Source organism: Callithrix jacchus, chromosome 4, assembly GCF_049354715.1.
Source record: "Callithrix jacchus isolate 240 chromosome 4, calJac240_pri, whole genome shotgun sequence".
In the NCBI taxonomy this organism is placed as follows: Eukaryota; Metazoa; Chordata; class Mammalia; order Primates; family Cebidae; genus Callithrix; species Callithrix jacchus.
The window spans coordinates 13,730,503-13,752,463 of record NC_133505.1 but is presented as its reverse complement, the minus strand read 5'-3'; the positions used below and the strand labels follow the sequence as shown (position 1 = coordinate 13,752,463).

Here is a 21,961-nt window from a genome sequence, read left to right as displayed (position 1 = left end):
ATTATGAAGACAGTTGCTCCAGGGCAGCCATACTCTGGGGGGGGCTACCATTTCCTGGCCTGAGTGTCCTCAAGGTTCATAGAGTGGTTCTAAGTAGATGAGTGACATTTCATTATCTGTAAAAGGAGAAAAACAAAACCCTGCGCGTCAAAATTGCTTCATGGCTGTTTGCCAAAGAAGGTGAATGTTTACGAGAGGGGCTCTGAGAGGGTCCACCTCTAGTTATTTGTGGCTCTGTTGAAGGAGAAAGAGCAGTCATAGATAAATGAAGTTCACAGAGTGCTTACAAACCACCATTTATTTAACCTGCCCTTTCACCAGTGGAAATTGTTAAAAAGTACTCATATTGACTTATTTGACTTGATCAATGTCTTCTTTCCTGGTCCTCCCCCGGGGGAGGTGTGCTAATGGGTAATGGAGATTGAGAAGTGGCAGTGGGTGGGAAGAGGAAGGAAAATGGAGCCCCAAACTGAGTCGACAGCCCCTGAATGAATAAAAATCTGGCAGCGGGTGGAAAGAGGTTTGACTCATCCATGAATGCTCTAGCACAAGTCTACTGCTTTGACAGACACTATCTCTTTCTCCAAATTTAGGGGAAATTGGTGAGGAAAGTATTTTTAGATTGTTTACTTCTCCTCTGCCCTTGCAGTGCTGTTGGTTATGAAATTTGAGGACAGACCTATTGAGAGACTAATGGCATCATCTGCCATAGAGATTATACAAGGATTTGTGGATCGAAAGAATTGCTCTGCAGGTTTCTTTCAAGCACTACGAATTCACCAGCCCTTCCAATGACTTAACAATTGAAAACTAACATTTGTACAGTCCTTTAATATTTTAACACTTAAAATATATCTATACTTTGCCACATCAACTCTTCCCATCTGTCTGGTAAAGTTCAACTTTTCAGCAGAGAAAGAAAGGAAATTATAAGTCAGTATCCTAAGGTCACATGCTTTGAGAATGTCATAGGTGTAATTCAAACCCTAATCATTTTTCCACCATAAAGGTACTGAGTGGTTGCACTTGACCATTGTGAGTTGGGTGAAAAAAATCGACGTCTAATAGTTACTGAAATCTAAGTTTCACCAACTTATCTGGTACTCCTGCGTTTTTCTCCATTGTCTTGCACTTCTCTGGACTTTATTATTCAACTTTGGCCACGCCCAGTGAAAATGCAGGTACACAAGTTCAGCTGGGAAAGAAGTTTCACATCAGGGAGTCATAAAAAAATGACAAAAACGTGTTTGGGTGGATTTGGGTCCAAGAGTTGTTTAAATGCCAGAGTAGAGTTTGAAATTTCAGTAGTGAAAAGCCATAGGAAAATTAGAGAAATAATGAACACCTTGTAAGAATTTATAATTTACAAAACTCTTCGCCTACAGTTTTTCAGTGAGTCCTCCCAACCATCTTTTAAGGAAGATATAATATTATTATCCTCATGTTACTTTTCAGGAAGTTGAGGCTTGGAGAAGGTGTGATTTTTACTAGATTGGGTAGCAAGTCAACGGTAAAACTCAATCTGTAAGCCAAGTAGTAAGCAGTGCTTTCAGAGGTTTGATCAGCGAATGGCTTGCAGAATGTAGAATGTATTCAAAGGAGGGGAAACATTTAGAAGCTATTGCAGAAACCCATGCTGTGGAATTTTTTAAGTTAGAAATCTGAATGCAAACATCAACTCTCAGGGCCGTGATGCGGATTGTTGCTATTCTCAGCGTGATGAAGCAAAGCAATGGTCTCTGGATCTAAAAACAGGTTACACGCAGGCATGTGTCTTTCTTTTCATCTGACAGATAGATGAGTAATTGATTTCATTTACCAAACAGGCTGAGCACAACGTAAAATCATGCTACTCATCTAAACTGAAAAAAAATTCTCTATTTTCCAGAATAGTCTCAGAGCACCATGTGTGAGAGAACACGACAGAATAGAAACTGATTATGCAAAATGTGCGAGAGAGAACTGCAGCTCTTGGTGACATGTGGCAGCCTCATTGGGAAGGGAGCGCCGTGTAACTCTGGGTGCTGTCTCTGATGGCCACGTGTCACAAGCTGAATGGCAAAAGCGGGTTTAAAAACTGAGTTTGTGAGTTGTTGCATGTAGATCTCTGAGACATTCATGTGCCATGCACACATGCAGGGAGATACCCTGAGAGGCCACTCTCAGCAGCAACACTCAGTCACACAGAGGTAGGAGGGAAATGCCAGGATTTTAGTTTGTCTGATGCTTTGTCACAGAGTCCTTACTCCGGGCTGTGTAGATCCCTCTAAATATATGACTATTCTATGAGAACCCCTTCCACCCAATGCAAAGATAGCAAAAGCTCTTAGGAGGATGGAAATGGTTACATGGTTAGATAGAGGGGCAGCAGGAACATGAGGAGCAGAGAAGCTCTTTAGTACGCTAAGAATTCCAGACACAGCAGAGAATCAAAATGGTGTTTGAAAGATGATAAGTGTAGCAAACCTTTTGTGCTCAGGAGCTATCCAGAGTACTGGGCTGCTTCTGCCTCTGGTTTGGCTGAACTAAGGTCAGAGTCTTCTTCATACCTGACATCAAGTCTCTGCCTTGGGCTTGGCTTCAGCTCTAATTCATATCAGCTTCTTTCCCTCTTCTGTGTTCTACTGGACTTCACTGATCTCAGAACCAACCATTTGCAAGCCTTGGGAAAGCCTGGTTTTGATAACCAGCTGCACCCAATGCCACCTTTACTGTGGTTTTAATAAGAGATAGCTTGTTTCCCTGAATGTTTTCCAGCCATAGTGAACACACACACACATGCGTGCGTGCACGCTCACACACACTCACACACACACATACATCATTAGACTTTGCAGACATGAGGCTTATATTTTTAGATAGATTTTGCATAACCACATTTGAATTTATGTACAATATGTCAGACCTTGCTTTACAGTGACCTGATTAAAAAAAAGTTTTATCTACAGATTTCTCTAATTTAAACACGTGTGCATATATACAGAAGCTTGTACCAATCAGTATACAAAAACAATGTCATCAGGGAGGGGTTGAGGTAATGTAGAAAGAACTCAGTGCATTGATGTCTAATGCCTATTCTGGCTATGGGGAAATGTACAATGAGAAAATGATGTCAGTTCTAGAACAGGCTGGTGACTTGAGCATAAGCATCTGATTCCCTGCATCTTAATCTTGATGTAAATGAGCAATTAAATGTCTAAAGAGAGTGTCTCAGATTGGAGAGACTCCCACTGGCCAGATCTGGGAAATTCTGAACTAAAATAATTAAGTACAGTAATGAATTTTAAACGATTGGAAAAAAATAGAAAAAAAAATGCATCCATGCTGATAATAAATAGATAAATAAATAATTCAGGGAGAAGAGAGGGCTCTTGTTTATAGTTGAGTGCTAGAGACCAACTGGTAAAAATTGTAAAATCATCATTTTGCAAGCATCATGGTAAAGACTGAAATAGGCGAGAAATGTGGCTGAATATTAAATCTCATAGGAGATTTACAAGAGCAGGATATTTACACACCTTAAAGTGTGTATGTGTGTGAGACGGGCACAGAGAGAGACAGAGAGATGGAGAGAGAGGAAAAGAGAGAGGGAGGGAGGAAGGAAGGAAAAAAAGAAGGAAGGAAGAAGGAGAGAAGGAGAAGCTTTTTGAAATGCAGACATTTTTCGCTGAAATGTTGACTGGCGGCGATGGAAACTAGATGGGCATAATGAGCCTCAAAGAGAAATTGAGTTGGCCACAGGCAATTTTTCTATAATCTCCAAATATAGTAGATATTGGAAATAACATCTAAAAAATTTTGAGAGGATGTTGATTCATAAATTCCACATCAAGCCCCCTTATTGTTGTGAGAAGGACAAAAAAAGATACTGTAAACTATGCAATGACTTTGAAAATGTACAATTTATATATTCTTTTTGACAACTATTCTAGGTAACATAACTGAGAGGTTAACCAAAGTAGCATTCAAGAACATAAAACTCTGATACAAAAGCACTAAAAGTGAGCCTTAAAACCATTTAAACCAGAGTTATTCTCAATAATATTTATTAGTATGATTGAAGAGATAGAATGCAAAATATCATTTATTTTAACATTTCCTAACAGACAAAATGTTCAACACAAATATTTAAATACTTAATGTTTCCTAACAGACAACATGTTCAACATAATGATGATCATATTAATAATAATTTAAACTATGAAATTACATATAAAATTCCATATTAACTGCCAAAAGGTGGGGTTGGGGGGAAAAGGAATGAGAAAGCCAAAGTATGTTAATTTTGATATTTTACACAGTGGGCACTATGTGAATCAAAGAACTGACAGGAAACTGGTCACTCGTGCCCAAGGTGTAACTGAGGAGAGTTTAATGAAGATGTATTATAACCCTTGTGGGAGGTTATGTGGGACCAGCAAGAGATGGTGAAACGCTTGGGGATAGTATGAGCAGGCAGCTGTTACCCACTCCTAAGTCTTCAGAGGTAAGGGAAAGAAAAATAATTATGGAAGCACTTCCTGCCAGGAGCTTTAGCCTTCACGAGAAGCACACAGCTGAGCCAATCCATAGCCCTACAGGAAAGGCACCAGAGAAGTAGATAGGGTGGGCTCCTACACTTCCACCTCCTGCCACAGCCTCCCCCGGCTGAACCCAACTAAGACACAGAGGAAGAGGAAACCCACACATAAGGAAGTATTACTTTGAAATATACAAATATATTTTTTTCTTTGAATTTGTCTCCTGGCTGGCCATAGGGTAAGGAGAGGATACAAATGTCATGGCTGAGATGCAAGAAGAAAGAGTTGGCTGGCTGCAGGGGCTCATGCCTGTAATCCCAGCACTTTGGAAGCGAATTGCTTGAACTTAGGAGTTCAAGACCAGCCTAGGCAGCATGGCGAAACCCCATCTCTACCAAAAATAGAAAAAATTAGCAGGGCATGATGGTGCACACCTGTTGCCCCAGCTATTTGGGAGGCAGAGGTGGGAGGATGGCTTGAGCCCAGGAGGTAGAGGCTACAGTGAGCCAAGATCACTAATCCACTGCACTTTAGCCTGGGTGACAGAGTGAGACCCCTATCTTTAAAAAAAAGAGTTCATATTCAGTTTCTGAGATGTGAATCTAGAAAGGCAGGCTATGTAAGAAAAATGATTATAATTTTTTTAAAATCTCTCTTTTACGTAATAAGAGGTGGACCTGGTGGATCAGTATTCTTTATGCTTTGGGCCTATAGAAGCAGCACCTGACAAAGATGAGGTGAAAAGCCAAAATCCCACCTCTTCCAGCTCCCCCAGAATAGTGAGGAAAATAACGGGAGCCAGAGTAGGAGAAATGGGCGGTCAGCTATGTGTCCTGATCCCCAGGCTCAGCTTTCGGTTTGGGAAGGGATGTTAGGCAGGTTAAGGAAAATGCTGATCACAGATCAGCTTGACCCACTTCCCTTTCAGGATGGCAAAAGGTGACCATTCACTGTTCCCACAGCAAGCTGAAGGTGACCACATAAAACTAAACTCAGTGGCATCATATGGTTAGGCAAATAAAGGATTTTGATTTAGCCCCACAGCATTGCCCTGTTTGTGGACAAAATAAAGAATTTCCGGTGTGCCTTACAGAGAGATGTGAAAGGTAGCTAAGAGTACTGTCCGAAGAGCTTGCCAGTATAGACTTTTGTGCAGTGGCCCTGTACGTGAAGGTTGGGGGGTAGATGGAGAAATAATGGGAGTCTTAGCCAGAACACGAGATTTCCTTGGGTGAATGACCACTGAGATGAAGCCTGGTCATAGAGAAGAGATAGCCATTGCTCACTAGACACGTTGCCTTAGTTCCAGGAAAATAGCCAGGAATGAGACAGTTGGGTCTCTGTTCACTAGTTCCAGCTGGTAGCCAGTAAGAACACACAGGTCACTTGGTTCATACTTAATCATTCCTATGGAATGACAGGGATGGGGAAGACACACCATTGCCCCTCAAATCACATATCATCTTGGAGACAAACTAGAGGAATATAGTGACTAACTGTCCAAGTTTGTCTGGGACTTAGTGGTTTTCCAGTACACAGGACTTGTAGTACAAAATGTGTGAAACTTTTAGGAGAACCAGTATCTGTTACTTTAGAAATCACATGTAAGGAAGTATTACTTACTCCTAGGTCACCCTAGGAGGATGGCGGAACTTTGAAATACTTGATGTTATTTTCTCATCTAAGCAGAGATTGTGCTACTTAAAGAGACAATTTGAACTGATGCATTGGAATGATTCATCTAAATGGGGATAAAATTTATTCCCTGATCCTCCCTCTCTTCTATAGCTCTTCAGCACTGTGAGATCAGAGCAGTTACAGACCAATTTTATTATACATCTGAGTGTAATGAGATATATCATGCAAAAGAAAAACCATCACCACAATAACAAAACTAAATAAACAGCACAACACAGAAAATATAGAACTTCTGCTTCTGCTTACGAAGGAATAACTGCTGTAGACTTTGCCCTCCCATTATGACAAATAGAAAATTCAAGTATATGAAGCAACTGTTTTCAGACATTAGACAACAGAGAGTGCAGGACTGTAATCTCTAGAGCAGAAAAATAAATCAGTGAGTCCTGTGATTCCTGCAGTTTATCACCTGGAGGCAGTTTCCTGGCCATAGCACAGGGAGGGGAAACCCAAACATAAGCCAGCAGTCATGTTGAGTTAAGAAAGACAGAGACTGACATTTAGGAAGTGTAAGGCAGCTAAAATGAATGGCACAGATACTGATGGAGAGGAAGAGAGAGACAGAAACAGAGAAAAAGAGAGGAGAGAAAGAGATAGAAATAGGTGTACAGAAAGATACCCTTGATTTTTTGATAGAAAAAAATTTGAGAAAGAACTACCAGAATGGAGGCTGAAAAAATTCCCAAGCTCACGTAAGACTGGAAATAGATCGTATCCCCACCAGTCAAAGAGGAGAGAGTTTGTATAAATGGGTATTGGATATAGAACCCAGAAAGGCTCTCTCTAGTAGTGGGGCTGAATTAGTTGTAGACAAACTGTTTCTCTGGCCTTGTCCTAGCAAAGGTTAAAAGCAAAACTTTCATATGACCAAAGGGATATGAAGTTACATAACTGCATTCAAGAACAAAGTCTCACACTAAATGAATACAGTATAATCCAGTGCCCAATAGTGTCAAGTTCACAACATCTAGTATTCAATAAAAATATTAACAGGCGTGAAAAGTAGCAGGAAAATAGAGAACTCATAACAAAAGAAAAAAAAAGCAGAAAAATTTCAGAAATAACAGAGATGCTGAAACTAGCAGACAAAGACCTTAAAGCAGCTATTATAAATAAGGTCAAGGTTAGCCAGGTGCAGTGGCTCATGCCTCCAACCTCAGCACTTTCAGAGGCCAGGGTGGACGGATCCCTTGAGCCCAGGAGTTCAAGACCAGCTTGAGCAATGCAATGAAACTCCATCTCTACAAAAAATACAATTAGCTGGGTGTGGTGGCATGTGCTTGTAGTCCTAGCTACTCGGGAAGCTGAGGTGAGAGGATTGCTTGAGCCCAGAAAGTTGAGGCTGCAGTGAACCATGACTGTGCCACTACCCTCCAGCCTGGGTGAGAAAGCGAGACTGTCTCCAAAGAGAAAGAAAGCCCAAAAACAACAACAACAACAACAACGAACTATGGTCAAGGATATTAAATTAATGAGAAAAGAAATAAAAGATTAAAAAAAATCTAAATTGAATGTCTAGACATGGAAAACACTATACTTGAAAATTATAGCAAACAGGATCAACAGCAGATTGGACATTGCAATGAACTTGAAAACATAGCAATATAAATGCCTCAAAATAAAAAAGATTATTTTTAAAGGCTGAAAAAAAAAAGACTATCTTGGCTCATTTTTGTTGCTATAATAGAATACCTGTGACTTGGTAATTTATAACAAAAAAGTTTATTTGGTTCACAGTTCTGGAGGCTGAGAAATTCAAGGGCATGTAGGCAGCTTCTGGTGAGGGCTGCGTACTATGATATAACATGACAGAAGAGCAGAAGGGCAAGCAAGCACATGCACAAGAGCTTGCTGGAGCAATCTGAGCTTGCTTTTACAAAAACCTGTTCTCTTAGAACTAACTCACTCCTGCAAGAACTAACTCACCATTTCTTTCTTTCTTTTTTATTGAGATTGAGTCTCACTTTGTCACCCAGACTGGAGTGCAGTGGCATGATCTGGGCTCACTGCAGCCTCCGCCTCCTGGGTTCAAGGGATTCTCCTGCCTCAGCCTCCCCAGTAGCTGGGATTACAGGCACTTGCCACCACACCTAGCTTTTTATTTTTATTTTTAGTAGTCATGTGGTTTCACCATGTTGGCCAGGCTGATCTTGAACTCTTGACCTCAAGGGATCCACCCACCTCAGCATCCCAAAGTTCTGAGATTACAGGTGTGAACCACCACACCGACCAATTCACCCTTTCAGTAACCACACTGATCCGTTCATAAGGGCCATAAGGGCTGTGCTCTCATGACCCAATCACCTCTTAAAGGCTCCACTTTTTAATACTATTACATTGACAATTAAGTTTTCAACACATAAGCTTTTCAGGGACACATTCAAAGCATAGCACAGAGTATTAGTAACCTGTAGGAAAATATCAAGAAGTTTTACTTACATGTAATTGGAGTCTCAGAGAAGAATGAACAAAGGAAAAGCAGCATATTTAAGGACTGTTTGGTAAACCTTTTGAAACTTGATGAAAAACATAATCTTACAGATCGTAGAAGCTCAGTGAACCCAAGGAGAAATGTAAAACCATATAAAAGGGCACATTATAAGCAAATTGTTTAAAAACAGTTATGAAAAGAAAATAATAAAAGCAACCAGAGGAATAAAAACATATTATGTACAGAAGAAGCAAGATGAGGATGACATCAGCCTTCTTGTTGAATATAATGCAAGGTAGATGATAGTGAGGCAACATCTTGAAAGTACTGAAAGAAAAATCTGTCGCCCTAGAATTCTGCACTGTGCAAAATATCTTCAAAAATGAAGACAAAATAAAGGCTTTTTCAGAAAAACAACGGCTAAGAGACCTCATTGCCAAAAAAACTACCCTATAAGAATTTTAAAGTTATTTTAGGCAGAAGAAAAATAGTATTAGATGTAAATTTGGATCTATATACAAAAATGAAGGAATGAAAAGTGACAAATGAAAAATATGTGGGTAAGTACAAAAGACAATGTTTTCTTAAAGTCTTTCTAAAAGATAATTGCTTAAAGCAAAATTAATAAAAAATATATATTGGGGCATAACACATATGGAAGTCAAATGTATAACAACTGTAGTATAAAGGACAGGATGGTAGAAATGGAAGCGTACCATTGTGAGTACTAATTCGAGGCTCTTAATTATACTTTAAGTGGTATATTATTTGAAGATAGACTATGGTGAGTTAAAAACGTATTCTAGAAATCTTGGAGTAAGCACTAAAAACTGAAAGGAGAATAGCAATAGTGGAGATTGAGTGGAATCCTGAAAAATACATTAAAAGAAGGCAAGAACAAGAAAAAAGTAACCAAAACATATGAGACAAAGAGAGAATAAGTAGCAAAATGATAGCTTTAAACCCAATTAAATAAAAAATTACATTAAATTTAAATGACGTAACCATTCCAATTAAAAGGCAGAGAATCAGACTGGGTGAGAAAGTGAGACACAGCTACAGCATATACATAAGAAATTCACTTCAAATATAAAAAATGAGTCTCATTTCAGTTACTTAGTAATAAATGCAATGAGTGGGCTTCACATTATAGCTAGACTTAGTTATTGTTATTATTGTCCTCAAGGAGGTAGGCCTCTGCAACCAAATAGAATTAATTTTAGTTGGCTACAAACAGCTAACCCAGCCAAACTTGTGCCAACTCAGAAGGATATTTTTTGGAAAGACAGAAAGGTATTTCATGAAACTGTGATGCCCTCTGAGAAATAGAACTAGGAGCTGTAGTGTCAGGATCCAGTGCTACTCTCTCTGTGTCTCTCAGTTTCTTTATGTCCCCTTAGTCCCCACCCTTACCCTCTCCCCAAGATTAACTTTTTGAGTATCTGCAACACAGGTTGAAAAATACAGATGGCCAGCTTTAGCTTTAACTCATCCGAAAGCGCTCAACTGAGACCAACTAAATATTGTTGAATCCTAATTCCTAATTTCTGAAAGGCAGTATCTGATTGTCTTAGCTTGGGCTAGTGTCTAAACTTGTTCTATTCAATTGTGACCAGGAGTAGGAGGAGGAAGACATGGGGCCTATTACCACTCAGTGGAGTCTATATTATCAGGCTATATCAGAAAGCGGAAAGAGGAGTAGATAGTTCTCTAAGAAGGAAGTGTGGTGGTGGTAAGGAAAAAAATTAGTATTTCCAATACAGGTCTTCTACACCTTAGGAGGAGGCTTCCCACTCAAATGAGAGAGAACACCACCAACATCAAAACTTGTCCACATCAAAGGGATAAAGTCTGAAGATACCTCATATTCTTTGTTTCAGATTTAATGCCTGCCTCTTGTCTCATGCTAATTCACAGAATAAGTCTTTTTGGGATTATATTCTCTGAACCCATATTTCCTGGGGCTGAGTCTGCTAGCTACTCAAAAAAGCATTTGTGTTATTCTTTCCCAGTGTATAATTGTTCCTAAGGAATAGCTGCCCAGCCAGGATCCACATTGCCCAGCCTCCTTGGATTTAGATGCAGCCATATGGCTGAGCTCTCCCTAATGAAATGTGAGCAGGCTAGATCAACTATAGCCTCCCATGTGACACTCTCCATGGTCTTCTCCAGTTGGTTGCTGGTTCTAAGGACTCTGAGGCCCTACTTGATGGAAGAGCCACAAGGTGGAAGGAGCCTGGATACTTGAATCACCACTAGAAGAAATCTGCCCATCCACCAGGGAAAAAAAATTCATTTGGACCATTAAATGACTAGAAATAAACTCCTATTGGGTTAAATCACAGATATTTAACAATTTACTGAAGGCTAGTAATATTTGAAAGTACTTTCAGTTCAACAAAGAATAGCTCCAAAGAATTCCTAGAATTCTCAGTGACTACCTAACACGGCATATAAATCCCCTTCTGCTGAACTCTATAAACCAGAGGAGTGGCAAATGCTGTACATAGATTGTTCAGCCTACTGAGGGTTTTAACTCCTGTGATGCTTCTGCTTGTAGGAAACACGCAAAAATCAGAAAAGGAGTTGCCTCCATTTTCTCCTTTCATAAGAAAGAGTACTGTAAGAATAATCCTACATTCCAAGGAATAAGGAGAACCATTTGGAAATTTCGCTTGGGGGCTGAAAATTCCTAAGTTTGTCACTGAACCACCAATTTGCTACATAATAAATAAGTAGAGAAGCAAAAAAGAGTCAAAAATAATTTTCTGTGCTGCAGGGGCTATTAATTCTCCTATGCAGATATGCAAATTTGAAGAGTAGTGGGGGTATATTGTGACTCCTATGCTCATAGGTGAGGATTTGTACACTGCAATTTATATTTATATCGGTGAAAGGAAGTATGCAAACCATAAGACAGGAAGGAATAGCTTAGCACAGAATTTCTGGGTAATTTCACAGGCTGCTAATCACTTTCAAAGGAGTTGCACTGTGTAATAGGTAGCAAACAGCCTGGAAAGAGATGAGGGACAGGGCATTTATAGTAAGGAGAGAAGAATCTGATGGCATTACTCTCTGTGCCACCCAAGGGCCAGCAGTAGTTTCAGATAGTCTCAATGTATAAATGAGTTACATTTCAAGCTTTATTGTTGTTTATTCATTCTTTTATCCATTTAATAAATGCTTATAGTGCCTATAACCACAAGGTTATATTTTGGAGATGAAGCAATAAATAAGATAAAAGATCTTGCTTGTGAGCACAAGTATGCTACTCTGGATATATAAACAAATCATTGTGATACAAGAGAAATTCTGTAATGAGTACAAGTCAGTTGTTTGGAACAAAGAGCACATTTTTGCAATAAATAATGTTATTGAAAATGACTGGAATACAAAATCAGCTGACCAAAGTCTGCTTAACACATAATGTAGCTAAAACGCAGTTAAAAGAAACAGGGGAATAGTTCAGTTACACCTTACTATCTTTCATCCTACTATTTCCAGAAAAGATTAAGGCAGAGTAGGTAATCCTAAGCATGAGTAACGTATTACCAGTCTACATTTAAATCTAGTCATGTGCAGCCTAACAATGTTTTGATCAGTGGTGGACCACATATATTAATGTAACAGTGGTCCCATAAGATTATACAGGAACTGAAAAATTCCTGTCACCTGGTGACAGATATCATAGTGGTGGTAATGTCATAGTGCAATGCATTGCGTGTTTGTATGATGCTGGTATAAAAAACCTGTGCTGCCCATTGTATAAAATATAGCACATATGATTATCAAGTACATAATACTTGATAGTGATAGTGATCACTAGTTTATGTATTTATTATATTTTTTTTTCTGAGACGGAGTTTCGCTATTGTTACCCAGGAGTGCAATGGCGCGATCTCGGCGGCTCACCGCAACCTCCGCCTCCTGGGTTCAGGCAATTCTCCTGCCTCAGCCTCCTAAGTCACTGGGATTACAGGCACGCGCCACCGTGCCCTGCTAATTTTTGTATTTTTAGTAGAGACGGGGTTTCAGCATGTTGACCAGAATGGTCTCGATCTCTTGACCTCGTGATCCACCAGCCTCGGCCTCCCAAACTGCTGGGATTATAGGCGTGAGCCACCGCGCCTGACCCATTTATTATATTTTAAATCATTATTTTAGATTGTACTCCTCTTATTTATATATTTTTAAAGTTGGGTAAAATAGCCTCAGACAGGTCCTTCAGGAGGGAGTCCAGAAGAAGGCATTGTTTCTGGCTGTAGACAGCTGTCCTGTTAATGTATCCTCACATGGCAGACAGAGATCATCTGTCTTGTGTCTCTTCTTTTTATTTTTAAATTATACTTAAAATTCTGGGATACAGTTTTAAAAAAAAGAAAAGAAATTCTGGGATACATGTGCAGAATGTGCACATGTTACATAGGTATGCATGTGCCATGGTGCTTTGCTGCACCCATCAACCTGTCATCTACATTAGGTATTTTTCCTAATGTTATCCGTCCTCTTGTCCCCCATCCCCTGACAGGCCCCAGTGTGTGATGTTCCCCTCCCTGTGTACATATGTTCTCATTGTTCAACTCCCACTTATGAGTTAGAACATGCCGTGTTTGGTTTTCAGTTCCTGTATTAGTTTGCCGAGAATGATGGTTTCCAGCTTCATCCATGTCCCTGCAAAGGACGTGAACTCATTCTTTTTTATGGCTGCATAGTATTCCATGGTGTATATGTGCCACATTTCTTTATCCAGTCTGATATTGATGGGTATTTGGGTTGGTTCCAAGTCTTTGCTATTGTGAATAGTGCTGCAATAAACATACCCCATCAAAAAGTGGGTGAAGGATATGAACAGACACTTTTCAAAAGAAGACATTCATGCAGCCAACAAACATGAAAAAAGCTCATCATCACTGGTCAGCAGAGAGATGCAAATCCAAACCTCAATGAGACACCATCTCACGCCAGTTAGAATGACGATCATTTAAAGTCAGGAAACAACAGATGCTGGAGAGGATGTGGAGAAACAGGAACACTTTTACACTGTTGGTGGGAGTGTAAATTAGTTCAACCATTGTGGAAGACAGTGTGGCGATTCCTCAAGGATCTAAAACTAGAAACACCATTTGATCCAGCAATCCCATTACTGGGCATATACCCAAAGGATTATAAATGATTCTACTATAAAGACACATGCACAATATGCTTAAAATTTTTTAATAGAAAAAAATGTGTAGAATAAGAACATAGAGAAAGAAAACATTTGTGTACAGTTATATAATGTGTGTTTTAAGCTAAGTGTTATTACAAGAGAGTCAAAAAGTTAAAAAAAAGTATATAACAAAAACGTTATCGTAAGCTAAGGTTAGTTACTGAAAAAAATAAAAATATTTTTTTCTAAATTTAGTGTAGCTGAAGTGTACAGTGTTTATAAGGTCTACTGTAGTGTACATAGTGACATCCCAGGCCTTCACATTCACTCAGCATCCACTCACTGACTCACCCAGAGCGACTTCCAGCCTTGCAAGCTCCACTCATGGTAAGCACCCTATACAGGTAGACCATTTTTAAATCTTTTATACGGTTTTTTTACTGTACTGTTTAGCTGTTTAGGTATGTTTAGAGACACAAATACTATTGTGTTCCAATTGCCTACAGTAGTCAGTTCCGTAATATGCTGTTCAAGTTGGTAGCATGGGAGTGATGGACTATACCATCTAGCCTACGTATGTAGTAGTCTCTACCATCCAGGTCTGTGTGAGTGTACTTGATGCTGTTCACATATCGACAAAGTCACCTAACAACACATTTCTCAGAATGCATCCCTGTTGTTAAGTGATAACACGACTGTAAAACCAAATCTTTATACATCAGTTGCTTTCTCCAGCACCTCCACATTGGGGAATTCTCCAAATTATTTATTTTCTAGGCAACATCAAGTGAGGGAGATGGGGCCTTGTTGAGCAAACCTAGATGTGTGGGTGGGAGTGTCTGGAGGCCAGCAGTTTTGGAAGTGGGCTTTAATGTGCCTCTGAGCTCAGGGTGTCTGAATTCCTGTACCCACCTAGCTGGCATCGTGAATTTTCACTGATGTTCATGAGCAACTGTATGAGTCTCCCAGCAGAAAACAGATGGCACATTCAACTGTGATTTTGAGAAACTTTTCTGAATGACTATTTACAGTGGTAGAATAAAGCCAGAGAGCCAACAAGGGATGTTGAGGCATCCAGAGGCAGAAAGCAGTGGGAAACATTCTTACACACACACACACACACACACACACACACACACACACGCACGCAGTCTCTGTCTCTCTATGCATTCACCCACCTACACACCCATTCCCTCCCTTCCTCCTTTCCTCCCTCTTCACCCACTCAACCACCCACCTCCCTCCTTCCCTCCCTCCCTCTTCATCTATAGAATGAGATTTACCAAAGGAATTGGTTAACCTGAGTATGGAGGTTGAGAAATCCCAAAATCTGTGGTTAGCAAGCTGGAGACCCAGGAGAACAAAGATATAAGTTTCCGCTCAAGTCTGAGTCCAGGGCAGAAGATTGGTGTCCCAGTGCAAGCACCAGGTGGGAGGAATTCCTTCTTATTCAGTCTTTTTGTCTATTGTGTCGTTAGTTGACTGGATGAAGCTCATCCACTTTGAGGAGGGCAATCTGCTTTACTTCTACCAATTCAAATGTTAATCTCATCCAGAAACATCTTCACAGACACACCCAGAATAATGTCTGACCAAATATCTAGGCACCCAGTTGAGTTGATACATAGCATTAACCATCACGAGGGGCAAGGGATGAATGAGCTGAGTGGTGGGTCTCCAGACAGCACCTATAGTTGAGAGATATGCAGCTGCTCTCAGAACAGCTCCAATGCAGTTAGGAAGAGGGATAAACACTCCATTCTTTCTCTTTACGCTCCCCTCTTCCATCTCCTGCCACTGCCTCCCATTGGCCCAACCCAACCCGAAGCCAGCAGACCATGGAACTTGAGTGGTGCAAAGAGTGTAGCCAGCAGAGGTCAGTGTCCTGAGCCTCAGAGCAGGCAGACAGAAGAGGAGAATATACTGAAGAAAGGGCAAATAAAGATAAACTACCAGAGCAACCCCTAGAACTTTTCTAGAAAAAATGGGCAAAGTGAACTCTGGAAAAAATACTGTTACTCATAGCCAGGGGTGGCCTAGAGTCACTTTAGTCTCAACATTAAACAATATTAAGCATTGAGCAAAAGGGGATTTGTACCCCATATATAATATTTGGAGCATACCAATTGCATATGAATAAATTTATTAGAGATCTGTAATTCTGAGATTGTGCTTGTGTATATATCTCTTATCTCCTCCTTGAGGATGGAAGCTTTTGTAGGGCAAAGATTATCTTAGAATATCTACAGTTGAACACAGTAGATATTCCATAAATATTTGATGAAGAGCTACTTCCACCTCTTTTCCTTGAACCTAATAGGAACTGATGAAATGTAATATAAAAAACAACAAAGGTTTCATAAGTGTCATATGGAATCAGCCAAGGAGAGTTTTAGCACAGCAGGTAGTAAGAGTGGAACTAAATTGCTTAGGCTAAGACTTCTTAGAGCTCACTCATTTAACAAATGTTTATGTAGCACCTACACTGTGCCAAACACTGTGTTAAGCTTTTAAGGTACAAAAATAATGTTTTGAAGGAAGAAATCCATTAAACACACAAAGCACTCATGAACCACTCAGTTTTTATGGCGTGCAACCAGCCAATTGCTACACAGCTGTTTGGATCAGCTTTACAGAGGTCTGATTCAGTTAAATCCATGAAATGAGTTGCCTAATCCACTTATTTTAGACATACAGAAACATGCTTCATTTTGCTCTCCACAGCCTTGGAGAAGGTTTATTCCTTGACAAAACTTGGCTTGCTATGACACAGACACAGTGCTGTAGATTGTGACCACAAAAGCTCAATAAAGCTATGTGCTGTACCACTTTCTCAAAGCTACTCCCAAGACTGGGGCCCAGTGATGAGAGGTCCTTGAAATGGAAGGATCCCAGATAAGAGCAGCAGTCACAGAACAGTTAGGCTTTCTTTAGGAATATCAAATGCCAGCATATCCCGCGGAGGAGCATCTTTTATATCTGCAGACAAAACATTGTCCCCGTCCACCCAGCATTTCCTTCTAGACCCTGAGGCATGAAAAGCCACTATTTACTTGAGTGGGTTTTCTCAGAGCAAAACAGTCTTGTCTTTCAACTTCCTTTTCTAGAACCGACCCTGTCTTGCTTCCATAATACTGAGAAAAGTGGATCACAGTTTCCCGCTGTTTGTGTCAAATAGCAATTCTTTCATGTTGCTCTATTATAAATGCTGCTCAGACATTTTGAGTTAAAACTGTGAAATATCCCTTCTTGCGTCCCCATTATCCATCCTATTACAAGATTTAAGACTTGTGAATAATCCCATATGTGACCTTGGTTAGATGACTCTTTTTTTTTAACCAGGACAAAAACCAGTTGAGTGATGTAGGTTGTGCCAGTAGCTGAACATCCTACGCTTTTTTAAAAGCACTATTATTTGATCTCAAAATATCCTGTGATGGGATAGAATATATTTTCTCCAGAATTTAACTTTATGCTAATTATGTCTAGCTCAGGCTCTGAGACATATACATTAGAATTACTGAACTATAATGTCAATCAAAGTTGACTATCTTCAATCGTGTCAATCTGAATAGATAATTTGTCTGCTTTCTTAATATAATCATGAGTAATTTGTATGTGTGTGTGTGTGTGTTTTTTTTTAAGACAGAGTCTCGATTTCTTGCCCAGACTAGAGTGCAGTGGCATGATCATGGCTCACTGTAGCCTCCACCGCCTGGGCCCAAGTGATCTTCTCACCTCAGCCTTCTGAGTAGTTGGGAACACAGGCATGTATCACCATACCACACTAATTTTTTATTTTTATTTTTTGTGTAAAATGGGGTCTCCCTATGTTGCCAAGGCTGGTCTCAAACTCCTAGGCTCCAGGGATCCTCTTGCCTCGTGCTCCCAAAGGGCTGCAATTACAGGCGTGAAACACTGTGCCTCACCACTAGTAATTTTTTTAATTAACTTGCTGACATTCTCACTAGTTGCACTTCTGGTTTAGAAATGAGAATAATACTTATGACAGTTCTTCCTTTTTTTGTTTTTTTTGAGACGACGTCTCACTCTGTCACTAGGCTGGAATGCAGTGGCACGATGTCGGCTCACTGCAACCTCCAACTCCCTAGTTCAAGCAATTCTCCTGCCTCAGCCTCCCCAGTAGCTGGGATTTCAAGCATGTGCCACCATGCCCAGATAATTTTTATAATTTTAGTAGAGATGGGGTTTCACCGTGTTGGCCAGGATGGTCTCCATCTTCTGACCTCATGATCTACCTGCCTTAGCCTCCCAAAAGTGCTGGGATTACAGGTGTGAGTCACTGCACCTGGCCAGTTCTTCCTTCTTTGCTTTCAGATTTATTAAATCAAATTACTATAGCTTTTATTTTATAGATTTTGCTTATAAATGTGTAGATTATAAACTTTTTAAATTAAGGGACTTTTTATACTTGTTTTTTCTCCCCACAACCAGCCCCAAATACAGTAACTTAAAAATAATAAATACTCCACAGATGTTTGTGGAACTGAGTCAGTAAGTTTTTTTGAAAATAATAACACGCAAGATACATTTGAGAAAAATCTCTCAAAGTACAACAAAAAATAAATTTGAAAAATAGAAAAGAAAATTAGGGGATCTAAATGGATTAATACAAGTTCTAGTAAAAGACAAAAATAGAAAAATGAAAGGGGTAAAATTATCACATAAGTTGTACAAGAAAAATGTCAAAAACTGAAGATCATTCATTTGCAGATTGAAAGGGTCCATGGAGGGTTAAAATAAAGGAAGAAAAAACTAACATTAAATCAAACATAATTGTAAAATTTCAGAACCTAAAGTAGGAAATAAACCATAAAGTCTGTTGGAGAAAAGAGAAGATAAAAGACCAATGATCAGTAATCATATGGAGCTGGATTTTCAAATAGTGAAATTGGAAGCTGAAAACAACAAAATAATACTTTGAAAATTATCAGGAAAAATTAGTCCAACCTAGAATTCTACATAATAAAGCTATTATTAATCACATATTGAAAGAAAAGACATTTGAAAACACACAAGTTCTCAAAACTCAAGTTTTCACATATTCTTTCTTGTGTAGCTATTGGTGGATGCATTCCATTTAAGCAAGAGAATAAAGCAATGAAGAGAAGCACAATAAATCTGGGCAACAGGATCAGAAATTTCTCAGAGTTATGATGAAGAGAAGGCTCAGGATGAAAGCTATGTTCAGATTCAGATTAAATCAGGAGGTTATGGGTTCTAAGAGAAATATTGAGAAGGAATATATGGAGTGGATTCAGTTCCCTGTTATTTGCTCATGAGAAGTGGTTTATTTAACATTTTTATAGGAGTGGTTAGGGGGAAAAATTATGGTATATTAAAAAAAAGTACATTAAAACAACAAGGCAACTGTAAATTCTAGAAAGAACAAAAAGTTGCTCAAGGAAAGTAAATATATCACATTTTATATCTCAGTTTGAACAACTTTAACATAATTATCATAATATTTGGAAATTGAAGGAATCAGAAGTATTATTTATATGTGTATATAAATGAAAGGGTATAAGAGGGTTAAATTTTCATCTTCATAAAAGAAAATAATAGTTAAATTTTAAAATTATGAATAGTAATATAAACTGATATGGTTTGGCTGTGTCCCCACCTGAATCTCATCTTGAATTGTAACTCCCACAATTCCCACATGTCATGGGAGGAATCTGGTGGGAAGTAATTAAATCATGGAAGCAGGTCTTTCCTGTGCTGTTCTTGTGGTAATGAATAAGTCACAAGATCCGATGGTTTTAAAAAACCAGGAGTTCCCTGAAGAAGTTCTCTCTCTGCCTGCTGCCATCCATGTAAGACATGACTTGCTCCTCCTTGCCTTCTGTCATGATTGTGAGGCTTCTCTATCACATGGAACTATAAGTCCATCAAACCTCTTTTTTTTTTGGTAAATTACCCAGTCTCAGGTATGTCTTTATCAGCAGCGTGAAAACAGACAGACACATAAACTATTTATTTTTTAATAATATTGAAAATATAAAAAAGAATGTTAAAAGGGTTGACTGTGATTATCTCCTCAGGTGACTAGAACTCAGAGGTGGAGAGTAGTAGAGCTGAGGTAAAAGATGAAATTTTAATTTAAAATCAAATTAAAAATTATATAATGATTCTCCCAAATTCATGCAACTATATTTATATAATACATATTTTGTTTGAATGTGTCATTAAATTATATCTCTTAATAAGAGAAATATTTGAAACTGTCTTAATTTTATTAACCAATCTACCCCCAAATTTATTGTTTTTCTTATTTATATTCAAAAATGACAAAGTTTAAATGTTAAAAATACAAAAAATATTATTTATGCATGCATAAAGCATATTAAAAGCCATTCTGAAATACAAAGTGGCTAAGTAAGAGACAGAAGCTAGTCAGTGCTATGATTGAGCATTAAATTGTGCTCCTAGCTACCCATAGAGAGTCAGAATTATTTATTTTTAACCTGAGGGGGGAAACACACAAATGAGAATGGAAAGAAATTTTTCCTGGCATTAAAGTTTTGAAGTATTTAAGGTATAGATGATTATACAGGGAATATTTGTCTTGCATTTTTCACATGAACTCAATAACTGAAACCAATCCTTCACTAGTTTTTCTTAAATATTTCCTTTTCATCCCATCCACACTGTCACTACCTTTGTTCAAGGTCTTATAATCTTTCATTTAGACTAGTTTGTTTGTCTCCTAATGGAATGTCATTTATTCATTCAGAAAATATTTAAAGATCTAAAAATAGATTGAGAAAATTTCAGATCAAATACAGAAGAAGGAAAAACCCCAGAAATACAGAAAATAAGTGTAATACACAAAGATGCTTCAGCTTTGAAGGCAGTTGCTGATCTGGAAGAAATGGACATGAATTTTGTTTTGTGGAAGTTTCACACATACACACATCTAAATATATAATTAATACAAACAGCAACAATAGCATATATATTGGGAGTAAACAGATGAAACTGAAGTGTTCTAAAATTCTTGTACTTTTTAGAAAAAAGTGAAATGTACTAACATTTGATTTTGGTATATTATAGGTCCTCAATGTAATTTCTAGGGAAACATTAACAGAAAGTGATAGTTGAGAGGAAAGAGAATTAATACAGAAAATACAATTAATCAGGTAAATAAGAAAAAACAAAACAGGTAAGACAAGTAGAAAGAACATAATAAAATGGTGGATTAAACTAAAGCCCAAGTACATGAGTAATTACATTAAATGTAAATGGGGCTGGGCAAGGTGGCTCATGCCTCTAATCCTAGCACTTTGGAAGGCTGAGGTGGGCGGATCACTGGAGGTCAGGAGTTCAAAACCAGCCTGGCCAATATGGGGGGAACCCTGTCTCTACTAAAAATACAAAAAAATTAGCCAGGCTGTAATCCCAGCTACTTGGGAGGCTGAGGCAGGAGAATCACTTGAACCCGGGAAGTAGAGGTTGCAGTGAGCTGAGCTTGCACCACTGTATTCAAGCCTGGGCAACAGAGAGAGACTCTGTCAAAAAAAAAAAAAAAAAAAAAAGGAAATGGACCAAATGCTTCAATTAAAAGATTACAAAATTGTCAGACAGGCTAAAAGCCAAAATCAAAGATATAATCATTATAAGAGAAATGTAAAACATAAAGATGAAAAAAATGTTGAAGTATGGAAAAGGCATTAAGCAAGCAAGGGTGACCCCTGTTACCAAGGCTATTCAGTGTTGTATTGGAGGTCCTGCCAATCGGGAAGGAAAAGCAAATGCTATAAGGTTAGGAATGAGATAAGCTAATTATTTTTCATAGATGATATAATTAAATTTATATTAATGTGTATGAATAGTCAAAAGAATCTATAGATAAATTATTGGAATCAATAAGTGAGCTTAGAAATATTGGAGGATGTAACATGAAAATTGAAAAAGCAACTGTATTTCTGTATAAAAGCAACAAACTGGCTGGGTGCAGTGGCTTAGCTTATAATCCCAGAACTTTGGAAGGCAGAGGCAGGTGATCACGAGGTCAAGAGATCCAGACCATCCTGGCCAGCATGATGAAACCCTGTCTCTACTAAAAATACAAAAATAAGCTGGGTGTTGTGGCGTGTGCCTGTAGTTTTAGCTACTTGGGAGGCTGAAGCAGGAGAATCA

General features: G+C 38.7%; 1 protein-coding gene across 13 annotated transcripts in view; it reads left to right on the top strand.

Annotated features, from left to right (window-relative positions):
- Positions 1-21,961, top strand: part of STMND1 (stathmin domain containing 1) — a 382,758-nt gene that overhangs the window by 32,338 nt on the left and 328,459 nt on the right. Inside the window, exon 4 of one of the 13 annotated variants that reach the window (XR_013533691.1) lies at positions 650-21,362. The exons of the other annotated variants lie outside the window; for them this stretch is intronic. The gene's annotated coding sequence lies outside the window, so the exon portion shown is untranslated. Of the gene's footprint in view, positions 1-649; positions 21,363-21,961 lie in introns of those variants that run through there. 13 annotated transcript variants of the gene reach the window in all.